Source organism: Astatotilapia calliptera, chromosome 17, assembly GCF_964374335.1.
Source record: "Astatotilapia calliptera chromosome 17, fAstCal68.1, whole genome shotgun sequence".
Lineage (NCBI taxonomy): Eukaryota > Metazoa > Chordata > Actinopteri > Cichliformes > Cichlidae > Astatotilapia > Astatotilapia calliptera.
In genome coordinates, this window is record NC_137438.1 from 35,784,459 (window position 1) to 35,806,321 (window position 21,863).

General features: G+C 38.9%; 1 long non-coding RNA gene across 2 annotated transcripts in view; it reads left to right on the forward strand.

The window, feature by feature from the left end:
• Positions 1-18,707, forward strand: part of LOC145421413 (uncharacterized) — a 142,170-nt gene extending 123,463 nt beyond the window's left edge. The window contains exons 4-5 of one of the 2 annotated variants that reach the window (XR_013902765.1): positions 16,867-16,984; positions 17,132-18,707. This is a non-coding gene — a long non-coding RNA (uncharacterized LOC145421413). The remainder of the gene's footprint in view (positions 1-16,866; positions 16,985-17,131) is intronic. The other variant, XR_013902766.1, reaches the window with a different exon arrangement.
• The last annotated feature ends 3,156 nt before the right edge of the window (positions 18,708-21,863 follow it).

A 21,863-nucleotide genomic window follows, 5' to 3' on the forward strand; every position in this document is an offset into this window, starting at 1 on the left:
AATTAAACCTTTTTTTCCTCTTAGTTTTGAATTACACTCATGGACTGATTGTTCACCTTCATGTTTAGCTGGTACTAACCAGTAAGTGTAACTCACACTTATTCTTTCTGCTTTCTAGTTCCATAAGTTGCTTTCAGATGTAATTCTCACAATTATTTATCCATGTTGGCAGTATTAAAAGACGTTTTGAATGCCGTGTCTTGCCCCAAAGATTAACAATTCACCAAGCGGCTTATTAGAGTAATTCATCAAATCAGCGGGCAGTGCTGATTAAATCAACTTGGTAATAAATGGAATGATCTAAAGCCTTCTGATGCCCAGAGTCCTCACAGCCCACCTGCCCGATTAGGAGGCAATTTATCCCATAGCTTTCCACAGAGTCTCTCCCTTTAATTGGGGAAAAATGTGAATGTCCTTCTGTTTTGCCTGATGGCAAAAACTGCAGGTTCTTGATGAAGGATCTCATAGTGACACTTTGGCCCCATGATGAGAAAACACCTTCTTGTAGCCCACTGGCATTGTTGGGCCTATTTCAGGTCGCTTAATGCTACAAGAATTTACGGTACATCCCTAAATAATTGATTTTCACTCTTCTTGCAGATTTATAATTTAAGGGTATGATATAGACTCCAAATTCCATTCCTGAAATGTGAGAGATGCATGTGTTGAGAAGCAGCGGGTACAGCCATGTAGGAGTATTTCTATGCACACCAAAGGAACGTGGGAGTAGCTAGGTTTTCTCTTTTTTGTTCACCATGTGTATGGTGCTGGATTGTGCCTGATAAAGAAGATAATCAAAAACATCTCAGGACTGAGAAATGACAGCTTTTTAACCAATATGCCTGTTGTATCAGCTGTACCCACACAAAATAGTTTGAAATCAATTATGCCATGTCATGTTACAGTAGAAAAAATACCAAGTACCGTATTTTCCGCACTATAACGCACACTTAAAATCCTTTAATTTTCTCAAAAATCGACAGAGCACCTTATAATCCGGCGTGCCTTATGTATGTATGAATTCTGTTGTGCTTACTGACCTCAAACCGATTTTATATGGAACACGGTGCTCAGAAATCTGTCAAAAAATGTTTTATTACGACTTTGGTAAGCTACGAAGCCGCACCGCTTGATGGATTGTCGGAGCATTACGGCTACTGTAGTGAGGAGCCTCACGGAGTAATCTGGGTCCAAAACTCCATATGTTTCAGGTCCCAAAGTCAAACGAACACTGCGACATCACTGAGAGTTAAAAACTGTCTAAATTCTATCATCTTTAATAAAATGATCAGTGTTGCTGCTTTACCAGGTGTAACAATTAAGTTTAACATCCAGGTATCCATGAAAACAGAATTTATTAAGTTTAACTGAGTTAGAAATTAGCAGGAATTTAGCTCGCTAGTTTCCACCTAAACATGTTCTGACTGAGAGATTTCTGAGAAAATTTAAACGTACAGCTCTGCTATCACTTCCAACATAAATGAAGACAGAAAATTAAACAGCAGTGACGTTTGTAGGGTTACTGAAGTTGGGCTAGCTCGTATATGCTATGTGATTGCTAGCAGCACAGCTATGTTAGCATAATATAAACAGTGAAGCTGGTAGATGAACGCTAAAAAGCAAAGCAAAAAAAGAAAAGTTTCTTTTTGCTTATAATATTAAGTTAATCATACATATGCAAAACTTCACAAACAGTGGGAAAAATATACAAGAAAATTCTTCTCTTAGAATTGGTATCAGTACCTGAACAATGCAACTGGCCTGTATGAATTTTCATAAGGCCATTGCCAGTATATTGCTAATTACACAGTATTTGCAGTGAGTTCATTGTTCTTGGTCATTTTAGGGTTATAATTAACTAATTTTCTTCAGTGCAAAATGCACAAATCTTTACAGAAGCATTACCTTCGACTTCTGCAAGTTTTGTGAGCGTACTTTGAGTATTTGAAGGTCACAAAATCTGTGCTTTGTATGTTTGCCATACACATGTGCTGGATTTAATTTCACCTCATCACAGATCTAAACAGGCTGAATCAGTAGCTAGCTTCAGTATGAATGTAGATGAGCTGCCCTATAGGGGAATGCTCATTCTAATACAGCTCGACGTGTCTGTTTCTGTGTTTCTACTTGTGTGTACAATCATGCATTTGTGCATACTCCCCGTGAATGTGCTTGCTTTGTGTGCCTGGGTATCTGTATTCAGGGAGGTAAAAGTGGAGAATGTTGGCGAAAGCAACTCTCGGCAAGCATCAGATGGCTTGTGATGAATAGTCAATTAACTATAAACTTGTTCCAGGATGACCAGTGAACGAGGGAGGAGAGGATAGCTGAAAAAAAGGCATCCATTATCTAGCAGCTAATTATCTAGCCACTGCCATTTCCATCCTCGAGATAGCTATGTGATTAAAGGGTTTGGTCAATCAAATAGATAACAGGGATTAGAACTGGGAGGACGGGAGAAAAGGAGAATGAGGGAAAGCAACGAAATGAGCCAGAGAGAAGGCTGCCGGAGGCTCATTTTATCTTGTGCGCTATAAAAGCAAAGCAAGGACCTTCGCAATTATAAAAAAAAAAAAAAATCCCATCACTGTACTATTACTTCTTGGATCAGGCTATCTATATTGATTGCATCATCAAGTATGTGGCTGCTCAGTGAGTGGACACGAACAGATTCTTATTGAAGTCAACTGTTGACATGCTCTGTAGTAGTCGTGGTGTCAATATTAAGCCGAAGATGCGCTAATGATTATTTAATGGAAATAACGGGGGGGGAAAGGTTATTTTTTCAGTGCTTTTTTTTTCTTTCTTGTGTCGCCTACATATTTTTATTTTTGGAGTATTTACAATTATATTTGCTGACTGTTCACAACAACATCAAGGCACTGACATAAAAGGGCCCTCCTTTTTCTTGTGTTCAGAGCACTAAAAACTAAAACTCTTCTGAAAAATTACTTCACTCCATTAGAAATTGCTGCCCTGGTAAATAAAATGTTTAATACAGTCTCAATTTACTGTATAAATGTTTGCTGATATAGATTAGGGGACATCTGCTGAAATCAGCTTCTATATAATCTAGCTACCATCTAATATAACACATTTCAACAAAAATTTTAACCAACTAATGTGAGTTGAATCAACAAATTAAAAGAAGTAAATGGGTGGCATTAGGACAGATTAAAACAGTGACTGTCTCTCCAAACGACTGTCAAATTATGATGGTAATATGGAATAATATGGAATTTAAGTTTTATGGGTTTTAAACCTCAGATTATAAACACATGCAAAAGTATTATTTATACTCCCGTCTTGTTTTTGACTGATTTACACATTTCCAGAATTTGTCATTTATATAAAATCCAGATTGCAGTGAAAATCTGACACTTATTATCTACAAAATCTTTTGAATGGGAAACCCTGCAACCCTGGCAGAGGTAAGAAAGGAACTATTGTGGTACAAACACCATGAGTTATCACCACCAAAAATAGTAAGAGGCAGTTCATGAATGATACATATTAATATCAGTCTGTGTGTTAACTGAAAGATGAGCACAATAACAAGAAATGCCAGCTCTGTGAAAAGTTCAATTCTTCTTTGCCTTATTTTTCAGATCCACATAACTGCATAAGGCTTGATTTACTGTAAAATAAATGTATGCATGGGCTGAAGCATGCCTGAGGTTAGCACATTCTCACTCCACTTTTATTCTTTATTAATACTAGATTACACGTGGGAAGAGGCATGTTCACAAAAACCATGTGAACAATGTTTATACATCTAGCCCCTGATGGTTTCTCCTGCCACAATTACACTGCTGCTACACTGCTACTATAATGCAATATAATGTATAATGCATAATGTAATCCTTTCACTGTAAAACATTACTGTATAGTCACTACAAGTGGGCAATTACAATGAAATGAAGGCCTAAAATGTAAAGAGAATGAACACAAGCTTTGGTCGTTTCTTGTAACCAATCGTTGCTAAAACAATATCAAAAGCTGAGTTTTTAACAGTTGAAAATATCACAACGGCAGCACATCTATTGGAGTCATAAATGACTTCACTCAAGCACTTTATTGCTTTATTTGAAATATAATGTTTGTTCCTTGTTTGAGCATTCAGACGTTGTGGTTGTTACTCAAAAAAAGTAAAGTGTAACACATTACCCATTCCTTTTTTAAAAAATATTGCAGTATGATATGTAGTTACTCATCTGAGAAATTACCTCATTACACTACTTTCACATTAACATGACCCAAAAATGCACTGTCACATAGATCAGTTAACTATTTAAACCTGAGGCTATCCTAATATGGACGCAAAGTCTTTTTATTTGTTGTGCACGAACACAAAACCAACAACAAAATCCAAACTTAAAACCCAACAAATAGAGACTTTGAAGCGTTTGCCACTTTAAGTTTACTTTAGAAGCATGTGCAGGTAGAAATTGAGGTTACAATGCTACAAGCATGCTTGCTCATCACTGCTTTTCAGTTCAAATTTCAGGCTCTGGCTAGGCTGAGATCAGCATATGCTCAGCTATAATCACACTTGGTTCTTCACTAGCTCTATGTTAGCATGCTGTCTGTGCAGATGCTTGCAAAAAGCCAATGTAGCAGAATAATGCATTGTTTCTGTCCTGGATTCACTTTGCATTTTACCATCACAAAGAACCTTAATAATACAACTAATGACATATTTATAACTATAGTGCAATTATTATACTATACTATACTGTACTATACTTAGTTACTTGTAATGTGTTACACCTGACACTCATGTGAACACAATGCGTCAATCTTTCCAAGAGTGGACGTCTCAGAAAATTCACCTTAAGGTCAGATCTTGCAGTGCTCGGAGAAACTTCCAAAACCCCAAAAGCTGCATCCTTGACTCTACAGGCTTCCTCTCCTGGGTCCCCACAGCACGTAACTCCATGTTTGATTCGGTAGATTTTTAAGCCTTCCTGACACAACTCCAACAGATTTGTGTCTCCTCTCAGGATTGAAGCAGGGACCTTTTGATTGATAGTCAAATGTATAAACCACTACACTATAACAGTAAAGTTAGAAAAAGACTGAACAAAACTACAAGACAATGATCCCAAACACACCAGCAAAGCTACATCAAAATCATTCTTTTTTATTTGAGCAGTGATCCAGTCAAAAGTTCAGACCTCACCCTGATAGACATACTGAGGCAGAGCCGTAAGAGAGTTGTGCATGAACAAGCACTTGCAAACCTGAATGAACTGAAGCCAAAAATCCTCTGCAATTTTTTCACAGTGCTGCAGTGAGTCCTGTGGAAATGTTCTTTTTCGCATAAGTGTAAATATATTTTCATTTTGAGGCCATTGCCTAATGTCATGAATCCAATGTTGCTGTTCTTCTCAGTCTAAAGATACAATTGTAAAATCATCTAAAATAAGGGTGCAATTCACACTCCAATGCTGAAAGTGCGAAAATTCAGGGTTTTTGCCTTATTAATTGTGTTTTAAAATTTGTTGATGCTGTAAATATTAACACACAATCTATGCTCCTCAACGAGAGAATGTTCTTGTTGTTGTCATTATTGTTAATTTAGAGTCTAAATTGAACTGTTTTACCTCTATGGAACTGAACTGTCGGACACACTTATACCCCTACTAAAAGCAGTAAATCATAAAAATTAAAGTGCTACTCAAAGTGAAACACATTAAAAGAGGCAGATTTTAGGTTTCACCAAAGGTAAATCTATTTTCTTGTTTTGTATCTTTAACCAGTTAGAAAAGCATTCCTCCCTATATGTTACTTGTTATCTAGGGTTTAAAAATTAAGCCATATACATGACCAATGTGTGTGTTTATCCTGTGGATCTAATGCTAACATTTCCATCAGGTTTCATTTTTCTGGCCATGATATAGATGTAAATCAGATAAACATAATTGGCCCTTCAGGCCCACAGCGAAGTTGAATGTCTCTATTAGTGTCCTATGGGGAAAGGAGTGTGTTTATGTGCAGGGGGTGTTTCCCCCCTGTGGATTATTCACATTCTTCTCGATGCATTTTTCCCCTTGACACACCACTGTACTCCAGCAAAGATCATTTTATTGTTTTGTATGTGTATAAAGAGCGATATTGGTCATTAATATTTCATGCTCACTGTCAGCGTGGTTCCCCGCAGAGGGAAGGCTTTGCGTATGCTTTTGAGTTAGGCCCATGCTCGTAGTGTGAAACCGATGCCTTGGTTGGTTGTCACACTATCAAATGTGACAACCAAGTACTTTTATGTTTCAACCTGACCTTTTATGTCTCCATTGGACAAAGCTCCCCAGGGACGAACCAATCAGGAAACCCCCGTGGTGCACAGATTAAATCAGTCTCCCTGAGCTGCCAAGTTCTCAGAGAGGATCCATCTTTCACAGGAACGTATAAACACACACTGTAGTCAAGTTCTTTAGAGCTATTTTATGTGTGAATGTGTGAACAAAAACAAACCCCAAGGCAATTAAAGTAAAACTGGAGGTGATTTGGTCATTAAATATATCTAAATACAATTAAACAGCAAAAGCCCTGTGACAGGCTGCTGACCTGTCCAGGGCATACCCTGCCTCTCGTTCTATGATAGCTGGGATAGGCTCCAGTCCCCCCGTGACCCTGATAAGGATGAGTGGATGGATGCTTTATAATACCTCTCTTTGCCTTTGAAACACCACCAGATTACCTACTTGCCCAGCTTTTCAGGCTACTGCAAATGTAAAAGCATAGGCAGTGGCAGGACTTCTTCTGGTTGCTGTTAGGTCTACACTACTCTGGCTGCATGGATGCTGTTGTCATGGTGCAGAATCATTTGATTGTGACCTGCCGCCTTGCTAATTGTACTGCATGATGAATAAAAATCTCTTAAAAGCATTTACGCATGATTGCACATATTCAGTCTTCCTACAATCATAAAGTCTGTTTCCATCCATCAGTTTTAATTTTTTAATGCGATTTGTGTTGTATTTTTAATGAAGACACTTAGACTTAAAAATGAAAAGCCGATTAAAGGACAATTAAAACCTTATTAATGGATCTTGATGTGCCCAAGGAGTGTGATGTGATGCAGTGAACCTTGTAATGTTTTGCAATGAACCTTTGCTAACAGACCTAAAACATTCACTGGTATCTCAAAGAACATGCAGCTTGATAACAGAGCACTGCTGAAAGGCAGTCCGTGGTCAAATACTGTCCAGGGTGATTCAGATGTGATGTCGTTAAAGCTCCAGACAGGTGGAGAGAAGCAGTCTCCATGCACCTGCAGCTCATCACCAGCAATCAGCATGGCGGTCTTCAGGACCTTCCCTCACCGCCAGAACGTCAGCTAAACCACAGCGACCATAAGACCATAAATGGGCCTTTGTGCCTAACTAGTTCAATTATTTCCTCGTGCTCTCATTTCTCCAGTTGCCCACACCTCTGGTTTATTCTCCATTTACCGCCGTGCCTTCCTGGACACCATCTGTCTCTGGTCCTTTGCTCCTGTTTCCTGCCAGCCTGCATCTCTCTCCCAGCCACCGCTGCACCACCTGCAGTAATCGGAAAACTAACCTGTCTGCCCTCCTGCTCACCACAATCATCCACTTCTCCTGGAAATTGTATCTGGACATTCCCGTTTTGCCCGCTGCTCACTTCGCCGTGTTTCCCCAGAGAATCACCCCTCCCTCGATAGCTTCTCCTTTCAATCTGCCTCATCATACAACTCACCTGTAGCCATCGGAGTAGGCAATAATACCTCTCTCTTCCCGTTGCAGTCCCTTTCCCTGTGAAGTTTCCTCAGTGCCTTGCTCTGCCATCGATAATTGCTGTGTTTAATAAAATCAGTTTTAGTTGGAAATCCTCGAGTCTGCTTTTGGGTCCTTTCTCACACTGGCCTACTGGCCACTTCTTACAAATCCAGTAATTCAAGACAAATTTTGGATGGTACTTTTAGCCCATTTACCCAGACATTATAAAGTATATAGTGTCTGGGCATATACAATATATAGGTATAATATATATAGCATGATGGAACTGTGTTGCCAAAACTCCTTTTTTGGCAACACAGCGATAATTAAGAACATTGTAACATTGTATAATATAAGAGAGTCTGTAAGACAAACAGACAAAATCCTGCAAAAAATATAATTGGTAAGTTATACTTCATGAATTACCTCACCTGATTATTTCACATCTTAAAATAACTTGGTCGCTTGAGGATTATTCTGCTGAGCATCTCATTCCACTAACATCAGCTATAGCAGATAAACAGTATTACCTTAGCCAACTTTGTCTTTTGACCATTTTAAGCTAGGCAGCTACATTCTTGTTACTGTGAGATTGAACACTGCTGCCAAAACCTTGTGTGCTTTTCAGAGTAAATCCTTTCTAGTAATATTGTTGATCCAAGCAGCTAAGAACAGCACAACTTGATTTTTGAAATATTACGATCAATATTACCTCCTAGGACCTGGCGTCCACATATGTGCACATCACATTTTGGGTTATTTAGACCAAAATACTTAATTTTGCTCTACATGGGCCTGATATCGAGTTATGAGGACATTATACTGCTACTGTTCTATCAAAATTTTTAACAAATATCCTCATATGTGGCTCTTATTTTTCTTAAAAACAAAAATAAGGTTAAAAAAAATCTGGTAATTCTTTGTTTTTACATTCATCGGGCCCCAATATGCCCAAATATCAAAGACAAATTAAAAATGCATGTTGTAGAAGAGTTGAGGTCTTAGGAGGTTAAAATAGAAGTGAAAAACAGAAACTATAAACTTTTATTAGGACAATATAGTGGTTTACATATTAATCTAACAAGCAAGAGATTCACAGTTCAATTCCAGGAAGACACACAAATCGCTTGGGGGTTGCATCAGGAAGGGCATCCAGCATAAAAAATCTGCCAAATCAAATATGCAGAGCTACATGCTGTGGTGACCTCCTGGGAATGAGGGAGCAGCTGAAAGTAGCTTAGGACAGCTTGCGTTCAGATGCACACATATTGTAGGGAGTTGCCACTCCAGTAGTGGCAGCTGGTATACTTATGGTACTTCCTGTGATTTTTGCACGTGTGAGTAGACCAGCAGTATCTACCTTCTCTTGTTTTGTTTTGTTTTTTTTAATTTTTCACAGCTTTTCCCCCAAGTCGAACCTAAAATTCTGTAACCCTAACCACATAGTTTAAGTAGCTTCCCGTCTGTCTTAAACCTACAACAACAAAGTTTTTGGCCACATGGGGGCATCCAAACCAACAAATACACAAAACGCACATTTTATCAATTTGTAAAGTTGTTGCTGGTAAACAGTTTCTATTCACAGAGCAAGTAAACAGGGAGTGGAAGTAGTTTCTATTGTATTATTTGAACACAAAAAACATATTTCCGTCTCTTGAGCTGGACTTGAGGAAAATATTGAGCTGGAAAATATTTTCACCAGAAGTTTTTCCTACCTTCTGTTTAGTGCAGCAGAGGTCATATGCAGTTTGTAGTGTTGAAAGCTGTTATTCAAGAGGACCAACCTGCTGTGGCTTCAAGTGCAGCTGATAAGAGCCGTTCTGAATACATCAGTAAAGATGAAGCTTTAAAATAAAAGTAAAAAAAGAAAAACTAAAGAGATGAAACAAAATTATTTATAGAGCTGAAAGGGAATGAAAATCTTGGACATAATTACCTTATATGTTCATCACAACGGAAATCCTATTTGATATAACATGTTGTTATTAAGGATAGGAAGTTGAGAATTACTAACGAATACTACATTCGTTATAACTGTGTACATCCTAAGTTTTCGGTTGCATACCTACGTCAGATACAGCTGATTCTCCAGACTTGTGTAGATTTCTTCCTACTTCTTCCTCTTTGAACAACACAAATTGAGGACGAATCAACAAAGAATATGACCTTTAGACACAATAGTGACACTGATAATTAGGATATTTCAAGAATAAATTACAGTGTAGCTGAATACTTCTGCATAAAATAGCCTGAGAAAATTATAATAAAATTTATAATACTTGCCTCTGATACAAAATAAGTCAAATAAGTGCTTTAAAATAAGAGTTCCCCTGAGCGTGTCACTCTACAAATGAGTGAGTCTTAACAGCAAATGCTGCCTGCAAGTGTCTGCTTGAGGTCTTCAGGCGGAACGCTGGTTTGGTATGTGAACAGGCCATTAAGGAGCCTGTTTAAATAGTCTTTACTAGTATTACTATGCTGCTTTTGAATGATCTACTACCTATTATTTGTTATGTTTTCTAAATTATACCTGTTAAAAGACCATATTAGTGTTCTGGTTTGGCAATATGAGCTCACTGCACATACGTACACGTTACATGCGGGGACGTTTGGGTCGAGCCTCCACGAAGTAATGCACAGCGATCAGTACGAGCTGGGCACTGAGATGTGAAGGACAACAGTTGACCACCCAGCTGCTGCTGCTTCTGTTTTTCATTACACAGAAAAACGAGCGAGAGAGAGAGAATGAGCAGTGGAATATTTTTCCTCGACTGCTCAGGCGCACATTTTAACACCATCACAAAACGACAATAGATCGCATGAAAAATAACAAAAATCAAGATCTGCCCATTCAGAGGAGCGAGTCATTCATTTTATTGTTTTAATGGTCACTCCCTGCGTCACGGCTGCAGTCAGCGAGCGCACCACAGAGCTCAGAACAGCCATTACTTTTTTACATTTACACTCGAAATGCAAATATCAGCGGGACATTAAAAGCTCAGTCCCTTTGCGCTCTGGTTGGAGTCAACTGTGTCAGTTTGTTTTTGCACCAGTGTCACCAGTTTAAACTCCTGCAGTTACTGGAGTCTCATTTTAGCCGCTGACTGACATCTCCGATTAAGTCAGGCCAGAAAATGAGAAAATACAGAAGATTTTTCCACCTCATTAGGGAATTAGAATCTTTTTTAACCTTTTTTCCAGAGTTATGAATATCTCAGTAAATGAGTTTAGGCAATGTGAGGCTGATGTCAGTTAGCGTGAAAATTAAAACAAAAATAAGGAAAAAGTCAGGGAGAGGAAAAATAGAAAAGGTAAAGGAAAGGGATGGCTGGGTGGGATAAATTTACAGACTGTACAACCGGAATGGACACTCTCTAATTGAGACAAATGAACAACAGGAGAGAGGTGTGTGCGAGAGGCGACAGTGGATTTATCTAGTCCATCTTTTGCCCTTTTACCTCGCTTTTTTTTTGTCCGCTCTTTTTACATAAATCCACATCCTTTTTTTACTCTAAATAAAAAGAGGAGTGCAGCACACTCCATCTGCCCATTCTCATACATTTAGAATCTATAAATCATTTATGGCAAACCTCATCGGTAAATGAGGTTATACAATAGGAGTTATTGTAAAATTCTCGCTTCTTCCATTTATTCTGCGTGTCACACTCTAATGCTGCAGGGGATTCTTTCTTAACTATTACACAGTGCAAACAGAATTAGTTTATTTTAGCACAAAACTGGGTGTTTCTTATCCAAGTAGTTACCAAGCCATTCCTTGTAATTTCTGACAGTTTGATAAAGTACAGATATTGATTCCCCTCCTCCCCCGAAACACTGACTCTTGAGGATGAAGCCAAAGTGCACCAACAGCAGCTCAGCGAGCACACTTTTTGTTCCAAAATGTGATATCCACCTACTCGAGCACTATGAAAAATGGCGGGTTTGTGCATATAAACCGTAAATTATTTCATGCATTGAATCCTTTAGCACAACCTGAGGTACTTGATATCCCAGAGGATATGTCTGCATTTGCCACGGGATTCTTGAAAAGACTTTGGATAAACTTTAGAAATTGCAAGTAAAAAAACCCAACACATATATTAGTGCACTGTAACACCTGATTACTACATTTTGTAATTCGTGCAAGAAAACTGGCTGGCAATTGAACAGGGCAAATCTTTAAGTAAATGAAAACCGATCCAACTATTGGATAAAATCATTGGACAAGTTTAGACACGGAATGAAAGACACGTATAATAACAAGGAATTGTTCAAAGTAATATATTAAAGGTGGGCATAAGTTGCATAACTGCTGCTAAACTATTGGAAATATTAGATTACGTATCAGATAAATGGTTGGGTGAGAAGCGACTTAGACACTGTTAAATTATAACAGCTTGAGAATCCAACTTTTACTTTACCTTTAAGTCTAAAAAATGTTATATAAAGCCAAAGTCTAATATTGTAGGAGCATATTATGTTATTACATTGTGATATATTTTAATACATTTTTTAAAAATATATGTTGCACCAATATTGTATTTCTGCTTTAGCAAAAATATTGATTAATTCATTAAAGAATTTTTTTTTTTGATATTTAAGTATTTAATTTTGACATATAAAAACTGTAACAGATATAATGGTATGAGTCATATTAATTCATAACTTTGAACAAAGTTGGCAAATGAATTTAAACTCAAAATACCATACCATACAACAAAGTAGAAAAAGAAAATTTATTTAATTATCTGCAATATTGTCAAATGTGTTCCACCAATACTACATCTGTGTTTCATTTTTACATATCAGGGATATTTTGACGCTGGTAATTTAACTGACAGTTTAAATGTCTTTGTAAGTTTATGATGTGTACAGGTAACGTGACGATAACCCCTATAAACAAGTAATACGTACTCTCACTGGTCAGCCATGGAAATCTGTGTGACTAATCGCACAGTTTTTGTGATGATTTCAGTCCCAGAGGTTTGAAGTTAGCTGAGCTTTAGCCACTTTTACCCTCTTTGTGCCTCACTTCTAGTAACTTCACGTGATCTGCCTCTTCATTGCTGAGTTGCTGCGGTTCCTAAATGTTTCTGCTTTGCAATATTACCATTTACAGTTGATCCTGGATGATCTAGAAGGGAAGAAATTACACAAATTACACATTCTGTATTCCAAAGTATAATACAGTAGCTATCCGGTAGGATGTGATGACAGTTCCTTCCAGTTGATCTGACATTAGATTTCCACATTTTCCCATCTATACTTGCAACATCCATCATGACAAAGGTCTGATTTTAAGTATTCCTCTTATCTTCTTTGCCTTTAATACTAAAATGTTCTTCATGTACACCGTGTCCAACATTGAGGTACCGTGTAATGATTTCAGACTTTTAGATCCTCTAAAAATAAATAGGTGACCTTGTCAGCAGTGCAGCATATTTTGGTAAAACACCCTGTAGCTTTGTGAGTGTGATAGACTACAGTGAGCTACTGATTTGGGGTCAAAAGCTGCTGGAAGGAGCTTTAAATGACTTTGGTGTCACAGTACTCTATATCCCTGGACAGTGAAAGAAGCAGCTAATGGGACATTGTTTTACAAACGATCTTACTATTAAATTTCACTTCAAGCAATGACTGGAGCACCACATTTTGGAATCTGCCATTTGTAAGAAAGCTGTGTTTGTTATTTGCTCTATGAGAATGTGGCGTTGATTTTCAGCATTGCAATATTTGGTTATTTGAAAAGAAGGGCTGCTGGCAAAGGCAGAAACTCACAAATGGTGGTTTTTATCTGTGCTCGCTTTAGGAAAACAAACGAGCTAAATGTCTGATCTTAGACTTCTTTGTCTTTACTCGGTGTTATGGTGGAGGAGCATTTGTTTTAGACGAGAACTGGGTTGCCTTGGCTGACAGTGAGGCCTCAGCTCTCACAAGGATTGCAGTCTTTAAGGCAGTTGCCAAAACTTTCTGTCAGTGCTGATTCTCTCTTATTGAACTAGCTTTAGAGTGGAGGTGAACTTTGAGTTCATTTGCTCTTTTAACCCTTGTGTGGTGTTCGTATTTTTGTTACTCAGCCAGTGTTCATGGGTCTGGTGGACCCGCTAGAGTTTTGGCTTTCCAAATTAACACTATCAAACAATTTTATATTAAATTACTCAACAGATGTTTACTTCATCCCAATTACAAGACATATGAACAGCAAACATGGTTAATTTTTTCCCTTTACCTTTGTTAGATCACATTTATGAATTAATGTGCTTCTCGTTTTTCTTTTATATAAAATGTTATAAATAAATCAGTTATAATCAAGTGGAGTGAGTGGAAAGACACAACACATTTACACGTGAAAAAATAATTAATTGTTTAATTTTTCTTTTGAAAAAAACTGAACACGGGTCTCACAGACCCGAACACCATACAAGGGTTAAATCCGCCACAAAATTTGTTGTGCGTATTGTTAAATAGTCCACATGATTCAAAAATACCACCAGTTTAATGAGCACTTTTCAGCATGCTCTGATTTGTGGGGTTTGGACATCCACACTTGTGCCCCTGGCTTTTGCTGAAGCTAGTCTTGGTTTATTGCGTGATTTGATTTTTGATTTGCATTGACAGACAATTATTCTGCACTCTCAGATGAGTGCTGAACTGTTTTGAAGAAGCGTTGTAATTGGTTAATGAGTCGGAAAGGGAAAGCTTCTTGATCTCATTTCCAGTGCTTAATTAACCTTGGAGTTGGAGATTTCCCCCGGTGCTGGGGACAACGCAGGGTTACCTCACTCTTTCTCTGTCTTTGTCTCCGTCTTGCCTCCGTCGCTCTCTCGGATGTATGACTCTCCTTCGCAATGACAAAAAGATGCTTAGCTCTCGGTGTGCGTCTTTCTAGAGGCAACAACCCTTTTATCGACTGATCTGAGAGTGCAAATATGCATACGCGGAACTTCCGCATGCACAGATGTTCAACCGTGTGCACAAACGTCTTTTGCTCGCATACTGTGTCTCTTTTCTCTTCTCTGAAACATTTAAGTTCAGACTAAAATGATAAAAATAGCACAGCTGCACCTCCCCCAGCTCTCTCCTCCTCTGACTTTCTCCCTGGGCCAGCCCAGTTCTTTGGCCCCGGGGGTATGAACCCAGTTCTGACAGAATTGATCTCTGTTTCCTCGTCCCCCCCCCCCCCCCTCCCTCTGTCCGTCTGCACCCCTGGGCCTGCCGAGACTAGCTCGACACCCTGCCTCCGCAGCCGGCCCAGCACCGGGCCAGTATGTCTTGTCTCCCGCCCTCTTCCCTGTCCTCACCTACATTATTCCCTCTCTTCTTCCCTCCCTCCATCTGGCCCTCCATACTCGATGTATCCTTTCCTCTCTAGTATTGTCTACCTATTCATCTTGCAGGATTTTTTTTGTCTTGTCCTCTCAAAAATTGCTTTTACTCCTTTTTTTCCCCTCTCGGCCTCATGTCCGTTCACTGCTCCATCCATCCATCTTCCCTTCCCCATTTACTGGAACCAGTGCCATTGTTCTTTTTTTTTTTTGCACACTTCCATGGAGTTTCAGCATTCCTTACTTTGATTGTGCGTTTGTTGTGCAGGACAAAACTATAGGATTTAAAGTCCAAATTGACTATTGTACTACTGCAATGTAATGCAGTGTAATGTAATCTATGCAAAGACCAAATGTTCCAAATTTGCTGCTGACCAGCATCACTGAGTGATGACAGTGCACATAGTGTTACATGCAAAAATCCTGACTCTTCTTAAGGTCCACTCTCAGCAACCTGAACCTCAAAGTGTTGTTAATATTTACGCCACATCCTGCAAACCTGGTCAAGCTGTTCACCTTGACACGAAAAGCAATGACAGGTGTAACCACACACTTTGGTTTCAGTGCTTTATTAACTACTACCAAGCACAGGATCACTTCTTTCTATACCGTCTTTTAAAGCTAGCGCTTAAAGCCTCAGCTATTGTGTTATTTCCTAAAAAGAAATTCTGTAAACTTTTGTTTGTGTTGCACATTTAAACAATTTTAATAATGAGGGGAGTAAAAGCTTGCTTACTTACACAAATAAAGGCTTAATGAACAAATGTGGAACAAGCTGATTATTCATTATGTTCATTACTATTCTCAGGGCTTCTTCCCACATCCCCATGGTGCAGTGATTGACACATTTACCATATATGCAAAAGATGCATGGGTCAAGGCCAGGGGGGAGGTAAAAGAAAAGAGAAAACAGGCTCAGGTCACAGGTTAGTGTACTTATAGCACTGGTCCCAAGCCCGGATAAATGGCATCCAGTGCAAACTCTATGCCAAATGAAAGATGTGGATTCATCCGCCGTGCCTGCTTCCCTTTGAACTCCTTATCAGTTTTTATATAGTGGATGATGGCATTTCACTAAGGAACCAGCTGGGAGAAACTATAGTCATATATCATTAGGCAATAATTAGTTCATAATTACCCATAATTCAATCTAATGATTCACTTTCTTCATGAGTCACTCCTGATTCATTCCAGTCTAAACACCAAACTGCACAAAAACAAAAAACTAACTTATTCATTACTGATTACCCGTGAACTACTAAAGAGCTAGAAGACACTTTAATAACATGCAGCTGTTCGGCAATGAGGAACTACAGCGCAGCCTCTTAGTACGACTGTCTGAAGTGTGTGAGTTGAAGTCAGCAGGACTTCTTTTAGGCTTTTGAAGATGTTTCACTTCTCATCCAAAAGCCACTTTCGACTACCACGACCTGAACGACTGCGAAGCTACACAGACTTACCTACGCCTGGAGTTACCACCAGGAATAAACGAGTAGCTACAAATATAAACAGGAATGTCTTGAGGAAGAAAGGGACTGATTTATTGATAAATATGGATAAATATCATCATAAATGGCATAACTTGATGTTAATCATGACTTTACTTTTTTCTTGTTAAGCTTCAGAGAACGTTAAACATCCTCCTGCCTCCTCTAAATTAAAGCAAGATGCTGTTCAAGTTCTTTTTTTCCATTATCTCATTATGTCCCACGATTTTTTTACCCATCTGAGTTGAGATTGATGCCTCTCTCTATCCTCTTTCTACTCTTTCCCACCCTCCACCCGGCTCTTTGAAGAACCGCTGCTCTGCCAGGTGAGTCGGTGCCTCGTGAGCACCTGCAACCACCTGCAACCACCCCGCCCTCCCTCCTCAGGCTTCCGTCCCGCTCACTGATACCTCCAGATTAATGCCAGGTAATTTGCTCCTGACCGCGCACCACCTTGTTCCTCCTCCTACCCCCCCTCCAGATGAGACATGCACATTTCTTTTAGCCACCTGAGTTCCTCTGTTTTGTGTTTGTAAACCCCTCCTTTTGTTCTTTTTTCATTCTGCTAACTAAGCTTTCCTCATCCATTCCGTTGCTCTGTCCTACCCCTTCATCCTTGCCCTCTTTCTCTGTCTCTCCTATACCCCCTTCATCCGTCTATCAGAGACAGAGCCATATGGCCGGGTGCGGCCCAGGCCTGCCCAGCTCTCAGCCTCGTTTAAATTCACAGCCTGGGGGTCATTCTGCCTCTGCAGTGGGACGATGAGAAACTGCTACGGAGGAAGGGCGGCTAAAAGCCACTGCGATGAGAAAAGATGGGAAGGGGAGAGGAGCGGGAACAACAGCAGCAGGGAAAAAAAACCCAAACTACAGCCTGAAATTCTTAATTATAGGTAAAGATTGCGTGCGCTGAAATTCTGTGTGACATTGTGATATTTAAATGAAACAGACGGTGAAGTCACATGGCTGAAACAGGTGCTAGTTTGACATTGAAATAATTATGTGGCGAGTAAATGGTAGGTAGGCACATTAGTATTAATTTGAATGACCCAGATTCTATTTCTACTCCGCTATGAATTGCTTTCTTGTGTTTAACTATGATTAGAAGCTTTTTGTAACACTATTTTGTGTGTGTGCGTTGTTATGAGAATCAACAAAGGCCATCAACAGCGAAGCGTGGGAGAAAAGTGGAAAAGAAACAGCACAAAGGAGAGGGAAAACTGTAAGGAGAGCAGTCAAGGAGGAGAAAATGAGGCAGGAATCGGCAGGACTTAGAGGAAAGTAGCTCAGAGAGAGTGAAGGCCAGCGACAGGTTGGAAAGGAGCAGATAAGCTGAGAGGAACTCTCAGAGGAGGGAAGGAGCGGAGCGAAACAGCGGGCATTAAAAGAGAAGAGGTGTGAAATTGAAACCAATAAATCCAGAACAGATTCCTACAGTCACGGGAGCCACAGTGACCGTAACACACGGCCTCGCCAGTATTCTCTTTTTAATTTGAGCCGAGCCTATTGTTGTCGGACCAGACTTCAACTTGTCAAACATTTGTGTTCAGTGACACCAGGTTTAACGTCTCAACTGAGTTCTGAGTGCCTTCAAAATTACTTTTCAACAAAAAAAGCAAGATGTTGCATCATAGCAGTAAAAAAAAATACTGCTATCAAACTTTTTATATCTTGTCAGGATGTAATGTTTATCACAATTTACAGTCTCGGGAACAAGTACTTGCCCCCTTTGTAATTTTTTAGTTATTTGCACATTTGTAAAACTTAAAAATGTATTATGTTATCAAACAAATGTAAGATTACACAAAGATAATGCGAAGAAATAATAACCTGATTTTAAAGGATGATTTAACTTGTTAAGGGGAAAAAAGGCTCCATGCCAGTGTTTATGCTTCCTGTTTTATTTTGATCGTCTCTCAGCTCATGTGAATTGTGTTCCCCTCTTTGTTGTTAATTGGTTCTGTTCACCTCCACCTTGTTTTCCCCAACTGTGTCTCTTTCCCCGATTACCTCACGTGTATTTAATCCCTCAGTTTTCATTGGTACTTTGTTGTATTTTACTGTTTGTCCTGCTTGTCTGCCTGAGTGTTCTCCTCAGATGTTTCCTGGTTTCTCACGTAAATAAAGGTTTGCTCGTTGTTTATTTAAAACTGTCTGGGTCTGCATTTTGGGTCCAAATTCTTCACAACCATGACATTAACAAGATTTTCTGGAATGTGTCTGGAATTTCCTGGAGTTTAATTTCACAAGCCACATCCAGGCCTGAACTTGTCTGATAAAGGCTTAAAGATCTCAAAAAGATCACAGTAAGAGAGGTTATCCACAAATGTAGAAAACCTGGAACAGTGGTGAACCTTCCCAGCAGTGGCCAGCGTACAAAAATTACTCCAATAGTTTATCAACGAATCTTCCAGGAGATCACAAAATAATCCACAAGAATATCAAAAGAACTGCAGGCTTCACTTGCCTCAGTCAAGGTTTAGATTTCATGGCTGAACAATAAGAAGAAAATGCCAAAACTGGCATCCATGGGGGAGTTCCAAGGAGAAAACCACCCTTGACCAAAAACAACACAAAAGCTCATCTCACATTTATCAAAACAAGAAGAAAAAAGAGCTAATACAGCGGGTTTTGCAAAATCATGATCTTTGGTGTGACCTCAAACAGGCTGTCCATGCTTTAAATCTTCCAATGTGGCTGAATTTAAACAATGCTGGAAAGAAGAATAGGACAAAATGTAATGATGTGAAACATTTAAGTGTGACAAATATGAAAAAAATAAAAAAAAGGAAGGGGGCAAAACTTTTTTTTATTTTAACTGTTAATGTTTCTTGCTTTATTTTGCATCTATAAACACAAATGGGTATTTCAAAATCAAATGAATTTTACTTACAGACTTTTAATGTCAAAATATTTTTTCTTTGTGGAAATTGTTTTATTCACAAGCCACTTTCTGAAGACAGAACCAATTTAATCACCTAAAGGGAAAAGAAAAGCATTATGCCATCACACTCATATACCACAGGTATAGAAAAACCACACAACAGCATGTTATTTTTCTCTGTGTAGTCTATTTGATTCTCCAGCTTTATAGAGAAACATTTGTTTATATATATATATATATATATATATATATATATATATAGTGTGAGGTGGTGCCGTGTTTGGTGGACGAGGGTTGCGACCTGTTAGTCAATAGATCTGGCTGGACTTGTACGCAGCCCGGAGGCCGAGTTAAAACCACTACGGTGAGTTCAGGCTCTCTTTTAGTGCCTCAGGTTACACAAAACCACTCACAAGCTGGTCGATGTGCTTAGAAAACCAACTGAAGTGTACAACTAAACCAAGGACACTTTTTTAAAACAAAATAACAGTAATTAAAAAGTAAAGGTTAAGAGAGCTTTTTGACAAGCTGACTCATTGTACAGGGTGGGCCATTTATATGGATACACTGTAATAACTTGGGAATGGTTGGTGGTATTAAAGTCCTGTTTGTGGCACATTAGTATATGTGAGGGGACAAACTCCTCATGATGGGTGGTGACCATGGTGGCCATTTAGAAGTCGGCCATCTTGGATACAACTTTTGTTTTTTCAATAGGAAGAGGGCCATGTGACACATCAAACATATTGGTAATGTCACAAGAAAAACAATAGTGTGCTTGGTTTCAACGTAACTTTATTCTTTCATGAGTTATTTACAAGTTTCTGACCACTTATAAAATGTGTTCAATGTGCTGCCCATTGTGTTGGATTGTCAATGCAACCCTCTGATGTGTCACATGACCCTCTTCCTATTGAAAAAACAAAAGTTGCATCCAAGATGGCCGACCTCTAAATGGCCACCATGGTCACCACCCATCTTGAGCTGCTGCGTCGACTAGGAATAAAAAAAGTATCTTCATAAAGCAGTCTATTTTGGACCTTGGTCAAAGCTAAATAGTCTCTAAAAGCCTGAAGCCTCTTAAATCCTGTACAAATGCGTGGATCTGGCATATGTATGATATTACACTTGTTTTATGTCTAGTAGTAAAATTATAACTTGAAAAGCCTGTTTTACAAAATTGAAGGAAAAAACACTGTGTATAAATGTGCAGTTTCAGGACTGTCAGTGCAGAGGGCCTCTTTAGAGTGCAGCTATTATGATTATTTTCAGCTATGTATTTTAGATCTTGGGCTCTACTAGAGTACATTTAAATCTTCACTACATAGCTGCTGTACCTTTAACACTACCAAACCTTCAAGACAGCATTCTTCTGATTGGCTGTCCCTCACAAACAGAAAGTTCAATCAGCAAGGAGCGACTCAGTGGCAAGTTGGAAACTAAGGGATAGAGGTGGGTGGATTCATTCAAATATTGATATGAATTATAAGCTCAGTATGTAGCCCACTAAAGTGTATTGAATAATTTTTGATTGTTTGTTTGTTCGGAAATTGAAATGAAAAATATCTAAACCTTTTAATGTTGATTTTTATTTACAGTGCATTCAAATAGCAAAAGTTGACCCAAAGTCCTTCTTACATTCCAGCTCACCAATAAACCCAGTGTCAAAACAGATGAAAAGCTGACAGGTGTGTTTAGTTGCATTAACTAATTATTGTGGAAGGTAAAAATGACATTTAGTGGTCATTAAAATGTGTTCATAAATACAAATGGCTTTTATAAGTTAAAAGTATCAGCACCAGTATTGGGCCCTGTATCACATCAGGACAAGCTGAGAGAAACACTCAGAGCAGGAAAGGAGTGAAGTAGCAAGGTTTAAAAGAGAAGAGGTGTGAAATTGAAACTAATAAATCCAGAACAGATTCCTACAGCTGTGGGAGCCACAGTGACCGTAACACACGGCCTTGCCGGTGTTCTCTTTTTAATTTGAGCCGAGCCTATTGTTGTCGGAGCGGACTTCAACTTGTCAAACATTTTTGTTCAATCACACATCTGAGTTGGACTGTGAGCACCTATAAAATTACTTTTCTTATTCTCCAGAACAAACAGAACAAAAAAGACAATAAACAAAAAGAACAAAATTCGTGTATCACAAAATCGAATTAAAATACTACTTGCATGATTGTCCATGCAGCATGTGTGTTTAAAATGGACCTTAAATGCTCATTTTCTGCTTTATGATTTTATGAAGACGGGTAGGTCTGTGGTGCCTGAGGTGACCGTGGTACCCCCTCCTTTTGACGTCATAGAGAGGCACAGGTAGAAAAAAAGGGTCTGAAACTGAGGCTGTGTCATAGGCCTCAGTCACACAGGCCTAGAGAGTGACTAGGTGTGGGTGTGGAAAAGATTCAGATTTCCTGAC